The sequence below is a fragment of the Micropterus dolomieu genome, linkage group LG02 (genome assembly GCF_021292245.1).
Source record: "Micropterus dolomieu isolate WLL.071019.BEF.003 ecotype Adirondacks linkage group LG02, ASM2129224v1, whole genome shotgun sequence".
Classification (NCBI taxonomy): Eukaryota; Metazoa; Chordata; class Actinopteri; order Centrarchiformes; family Centrarchidae; genus Micropterus; species Micropterus dolomieu.
In genome coordinates, this window is record NC_060151.1 from 10,733,156 (window position 1) to 10,739,149 (window position 5,994).

The 5,994-nt window shown below is 39.2% G+C and overlaps 1 protein-coding gene across 2 annotated transcripts in view; it reads right to left on the minus strand.

The window, feature by feature from the left end:
* Window positions 1-5,994, minus strand: part of clcn7 (chloride channel 7) — a 35,182-nt gene that overhangs the window by 21,457 nt on the left and 7,731 nt on the right. The window lies entirely within an intron of this gene.

Below are 5,994 nucleotides of genomic sequence, written 5' to 3' on the forward strand. Positions count from 1 at the left end.
GGCCATTTCATCATGTTCAAGCCAGGCAAGAAACAACGAGCCAAGCAACAGACCTTCCACATCTCAGATACTGAAAACATGGCCAGAAACATTCTAGGTCCCTTGGGAACAAATGCCACAGGAAATTCGTTCTGCAATTACAGATGGCAAAAGACCTAAACCAGTGGAGCGACATCAGATGGTACAAGTACTCGCGGATGAAATGAGAAGGTATGAAGCTAACCCCACTCGCGCACAGTGTCTAACTGTGGTTCAAAATATCATTAGGCAGTATCCAAAGACTTGGGTCACTTCTGTGTGGAGGTTATACATCACTTTTGATTCAAGTGAAAAACCGCATTGAGAATGTGAACCGTGACGGAAGCTTCTCATGCCACCGATGGACCCATGGTACTGCAGCAAAGTTCCTTGATTATTACGCAGAAATGAGAGTTAGAGAGAGAGTTCCTAGCCATATTGGCCTAGAAAATTGCAATTTTTCATTTTCCGTCGGTCTTAGTACACGATGTAATTACAGTTTTAAACAGGAAAAGTATTGAAACTCTTTGGTCATTTTTTTTGAGAGTGATGCTAACAGTCTAATCAGATTCAATGATCTATGCTAAGCTATGCTAAAAGTGCTACCGCAAGACCTGGAGATCGACTGAATAGATTCTAAAATGGTAAAACTCAACATTTTAACTCTAGGGGAGTTGGGGGGGAAAAAAGTGGAGTGTTCCTTTAATGTTCCTTAAATAGTCTTTAAGTTTATTGCCATAGTGTAAAGCAAACACTACTAGGCTGTTTCTGTTTGCTACTAGAAATCTCTTCTCAGTGTCGTCCAACAGGGTTTATTTTCTTTTTTTCCATTTTTTGTATTCATGTTGACATTGACATTGCTCTTTGAAATAAAGGTATTTGGTTTTTTAGTATTTAGTTTGTATTGCTTATTTTGCACAATATTCACAATAATGCATATCTTAAGCAACTGTCTAGGCTTGAGAATAATGAAGTTCATTTCAATCAATATTTATTGCAATGAAGACTGATTTTAGGAAACTGATAAATTTAGTTAGTGTTTTATCTATTGTGTCTGTCTACAGTAAACTGTGATGGAAATTTGATATTTTACTGTGTTTACTGTTTCACCCTGCATGCTTCATCAGAATAGACCAGTGTTTCACTGTGTGGTATTTGATTATTTTATCATGTTACAGATAGGTGAAGTTTTCCATGGGAAAGATGCTCATTAGAGAGTTTTCTTATCAGACTGTCCTTGATAGGCCTTCATCTCTGGACAGCTGGTCCCTCCTCCCTTCCTCTCCTGGATAGCTGCGTAATACCCTTACAGTATAAAGTCACCTGCTTCTTCACTGGCTCTTTGTCTTACACTCTGCAGACTGTTTGGCACTCTGTATGTTTGTCTGACCCTTTGCAAAGAATAAAACCCTTAAAAGACGTCTGGATTGGAATCTTTATTTCAGAAGACTCACTAAAGGACAAATTTCCAAATAATCACAGAAATATGCTACTTTTTTTTTTTTTACTGTATTACACTGTGGAATCATTTTACAGTGTGACTACAGAAATATACTGTATTTCTAGTTTACAGACTACTACTGTAAAATGACGATATATTGCTGGCGTCTTTGCTGCCAGCTCTTTACTGTAAATTATAGAAATACAGAAAAATACTTTTTTCTGGTTTACAGACTACTACCGTAAAGTCATTTTACGTATGATTACCGAAAAAATAACGGTATACTGCTGGCGTCTCTGCTGCCAGCTCTTTACTGTTATTTTACAGGAAGATTTGTTAGTGATGATTTGTGTGTGTATATACACAAATCAATTGCGTGAGTCCCAGGATTAGGATGAATCTCAAAATATACCACATGTTTGAGAACCTCCTGATCTCCTTCTCTGCAGCCAGTCTTGAGTTGAACTCCTCTTTCCTCCACAGCTCCTTCTTCTTCTCCTCCAGCTCTTCTCCCTGGTGACGCTCCTGCAGCGCTCTCTCCTTGCTGCTGATCTCCTTATCTCTCTCTGCCAGGATGCTCTCCTGTCTCTTCCTAATCTTCTTCTCCTCTTCAGGATACAGGGCTGTGTGGTAATGGCCCCCTCCATTCAGGGCCACCAGGGTCTGGATCTTTGCTATGAAGCTGGTCACCTGGACCTGGTCCTCCGGGTCCTTGTTGTTGAAGACGTGGAACCCGCCGCTGCACTTGCGGATGAAGTTGCGGAGGTTGTCGTCACTGACAGTGACGATGTCGTTTATTGTTTTTCCCTCCAAACGATCCCCGTGGGTGAACAGGACGATGGTGTAGTCCCACACTCTCGGGCCAAACTTTGCTTCAATCACTGCGTTGGTATTTTGATCTTCCTGAGTCATCCTTCCAACAGAGATAACATACACGAAGGCGTGAGGTCCTGGTTCTTGGAGTTTGACACACTTCAGAATCTCTCGCTCAATTTCCCCCTTGTTACGGTCCGTCTCAAAAAAGCCGGGTGTGTCGATCACGGCGACAGGCACATCCTTGACTTTCCCTGTCATATCGACCGGCACATCCTTGACCATCCCAACCTCCTTTTCACAGTGTCTGGTGACTCTAGCCAGCGTCATTTCTGATCTGAACACATGTTGCCCGAAGATGGTGTTTCCACTCGAGCTCTTGCCCACCCCACTCTTTCCAAGAAACATGATCCTCAACGGCTCTGTGAATTAAAAAAAATAAGATATGTTTTGCTACACAATCTTTTTTCTGTTTTGTTGTAAACTTGACCACAATTATTCTCATTTCTCATATTTGCTAAAATGTTACGTATGATAGTCATTTAAAAAAAATAAACACAAAATCTAAAGACACAATCTTAACAGGAATGCCTTAGATTAATTTTTTTCCCCTTGTGACATAGGTACATGACAGTCTTTCACATTTTACAATGTAAAAATCAATGTGTTAGATAAACTATATAAGACACTGTTATAAATGACCTAAAGCCTAGATTGGCATCTCTGTACTGCAATTTCTTGTTACCTATTGGCCGACATACACTGATATATCTGTCCAGCTCTTGTCAAGCGTGTAACTGTCTCAAAGACATGTTTAATTGAAATGTCTATTTTGTATATTTGTATGTGTAAGTTCATGACTATTTGAGTTCATACAGCCATTTCAAAATAGGAAAAACATGTGAAGATGTTAAAAGGGGTAACATTCACAAATATGTCTTTAATTTAAATACTGTTAAAAATGTTGTGCTTTTATGTAAGGTTTATTTCAACGAACAACAGAGAGTAATGCGAAATGGGTCACATGAACAGTTAAGATAAGGGCATAACCATGGCATTAAGAGACAATGTGGAGGCAGATCAGAGCATGCAGAGGAACAAAATAAAGCCACAAAATAACCGTATTCTGCACTTGGTTCAAGAGGCACACACGGTAATTGTCTTTCATTTGTTTACCTTTGTGTATAGTACTTGTTGGTGTACTTTATGTGGACAATATTTATGTTTGGTTATATTGTATGATTTCATTGCATTTCCCTTGTGTTAATGTGTTTGGGCCTGTTTATCAATGGACACTAGCTTGAAAGGCCTTAAAGTGAATGTGAGATAAATGTTTTAAGCTGTATGTCTTTTATTTTCTTGTAGTTTTCAGGGTGTCTGCTGACGAAGGAGAGAGTTGCGATAAAATAAATCTTCAAAAGACATCTGTATGATGCGTGGCCATTATTTCTTGGGACCAGTGTAGCTACAAAGCGTATTATATCTGTCTGGAATTAGCTCAGATAGCTTTTTTCAAGTGTACATACAGTGTTGCACTTACATTGTGTCATTAGATTGACACCAATGCATAACACATGATGTATTTGTTGCTGATGTTACAGTACAGCAAAAAATACATCATGTGTTATGCATTGGTCAATCCCCCACTGTTACCCATCCACCATTGTGTCCCTGACCAAGACTCTTAACCCCTAGTTGCTCCAAAAGTGTGCAACCTCTGACATGTATAGCAATTGTAAGTTGCTTTTGATAAAGGTGTCAGCTAAATGAATAAATATATGTAAATGTGATGTATGGTGGTGTAAAAGACTTAATGAGGTGTATAGGACATGTTAACCCTTAAACACTCCACACCCAAGTACACGGCTTTACATATGACACGTGTAGGTTAATTATTGTTTATTTTATTTCAGAAAAAATGCTTTTACATAGGCTAATGTTAACAGTTATGTTGAAGAGGATCTACTTTTAGCCTACAGTCATATCGATTGTATTGACACGACTAATACCTTATAGCTTAGCTGCTTAGCTTAATGGAAATATGAGGGGTGGAAATAAATATTAATTGATAAAAAAAAGGAGGTGATGAAAATGGATGTCAATGGAAAAATAAAAGGGGTTCAAATGGATGTGAAATTAAAAATAGTGATAAATATTCAAGTGATTTGATTAATTTTAAGTTGATTTGATTAAAACAGTAGTGATAGAATGAAAAAATAACCATTTTTTATTTATCAATCATCATTCACAACGCAAAATTGGCATTCATCATTTAAAGCAGGTAGCCTCAAGGGTTAAATAGTAAAAGGGAGGTGATGAAAACGCATGTGAATTGAAATACAGAGGGTTAAATTTAAGGTAAATTGAAATCTAAAGTAATAAATTGTCAACTGATGTGATAAACTTAATTTACCATTCATCGTTCACCGCATGTAATTTTTGTTACTACCTGCTGAAACTGTCAATCACAAACCACACCCCCTGACGAACTGATCGAGGTTTTGGCTCTCAACTCGTCAAATTCAAATTAGCTTTATTGGCATGAATGTATAACAACAATATTGCCAAAGCATCATACAAACTGCAACTGCTACTGAACTCGTCATCCTCTGAGTACGTCACTGGAGCGAGCCCAGCTGACCGGAGGAAGATTATGCCGTGCTCTGCTGTACAACAGACCGCCCAGGAAGACACTGGCCAGTTGTTTCGGTGAGTGAAATTGTAGTATTTCATTTATGTGTTAGCAATAATTCACAGGTATCGTTGTCGGCGTAAATTACATTTTAGTGTAGCAAGACGAGGGTGTGATTCTATTTAAATACGTAATAACTTAAATAAGTTGCCAACAACGCCACCTAGGGAATTTTGCCCTAGGAAATAATATTGATAGGTCACACAAGTTCGTATGAAATAAGGCCAGGGCAGAGAGTGTTTCACATTTAAACAAATAATTTTATTAACAAAATACTAATTAAAAAATAAATAAAACCCAACCAAACCAAAAGTAAATTAACAAAAAAGAAACCACACCAACTACATATACTAATTAAGAAGGCATGCACTAAGACGTCATGGTTTGAAATCATGCATGGCACGGAAGGTTCCCCTGCTTAAACCAGCACATGTCAAGGCCCGTCTTCAGTTTGCCAATGACCATTTGGATGATCCAGAGGAGTCATGGGAGAAAGTCATGTGGTCAGATGAGACCAAAATAGAACTTTTTGGTCATAATTCCACTAACCGTGTTTGGAGGAAGACGAATGATGAGTACCATCCCAAGAACACCATCCCTACTGTGAAGAATGGGGGTGGTAGCATCATGCTTTGGGGGTGTTTTTCTGCACATGGGACAGGGCAACTGCACTGTATTAAGGAGAGGATGACCGATGACCATGTATTGCAAGATTTTGGGGAACAACCTCCTTCCCTCAGTTAGAGCATTGAAGATGGGTCGAGGCTGGGTCTTCCAGCATGACAATGACCCGAAGCACACAGCCAGGATAACCAAGGAGTGGCTCTGTAAGAAGCATGTCAAGGTTCTGGCGTGGCCTAGCCAGTCTCCAGACCTAAACCCAATAGAGAATCTTTGGAAGGAGCTCAAACTCTGTGTTTCTCAGCGACATTCCAGAAACCTGACTGATCTAGAGAAGATCTGTGTGGAGGAGTGGGCCAAAATCCCTCCTGCAGTGTGTGCAAACCTGGTGAAAAACTACAGGGAACGT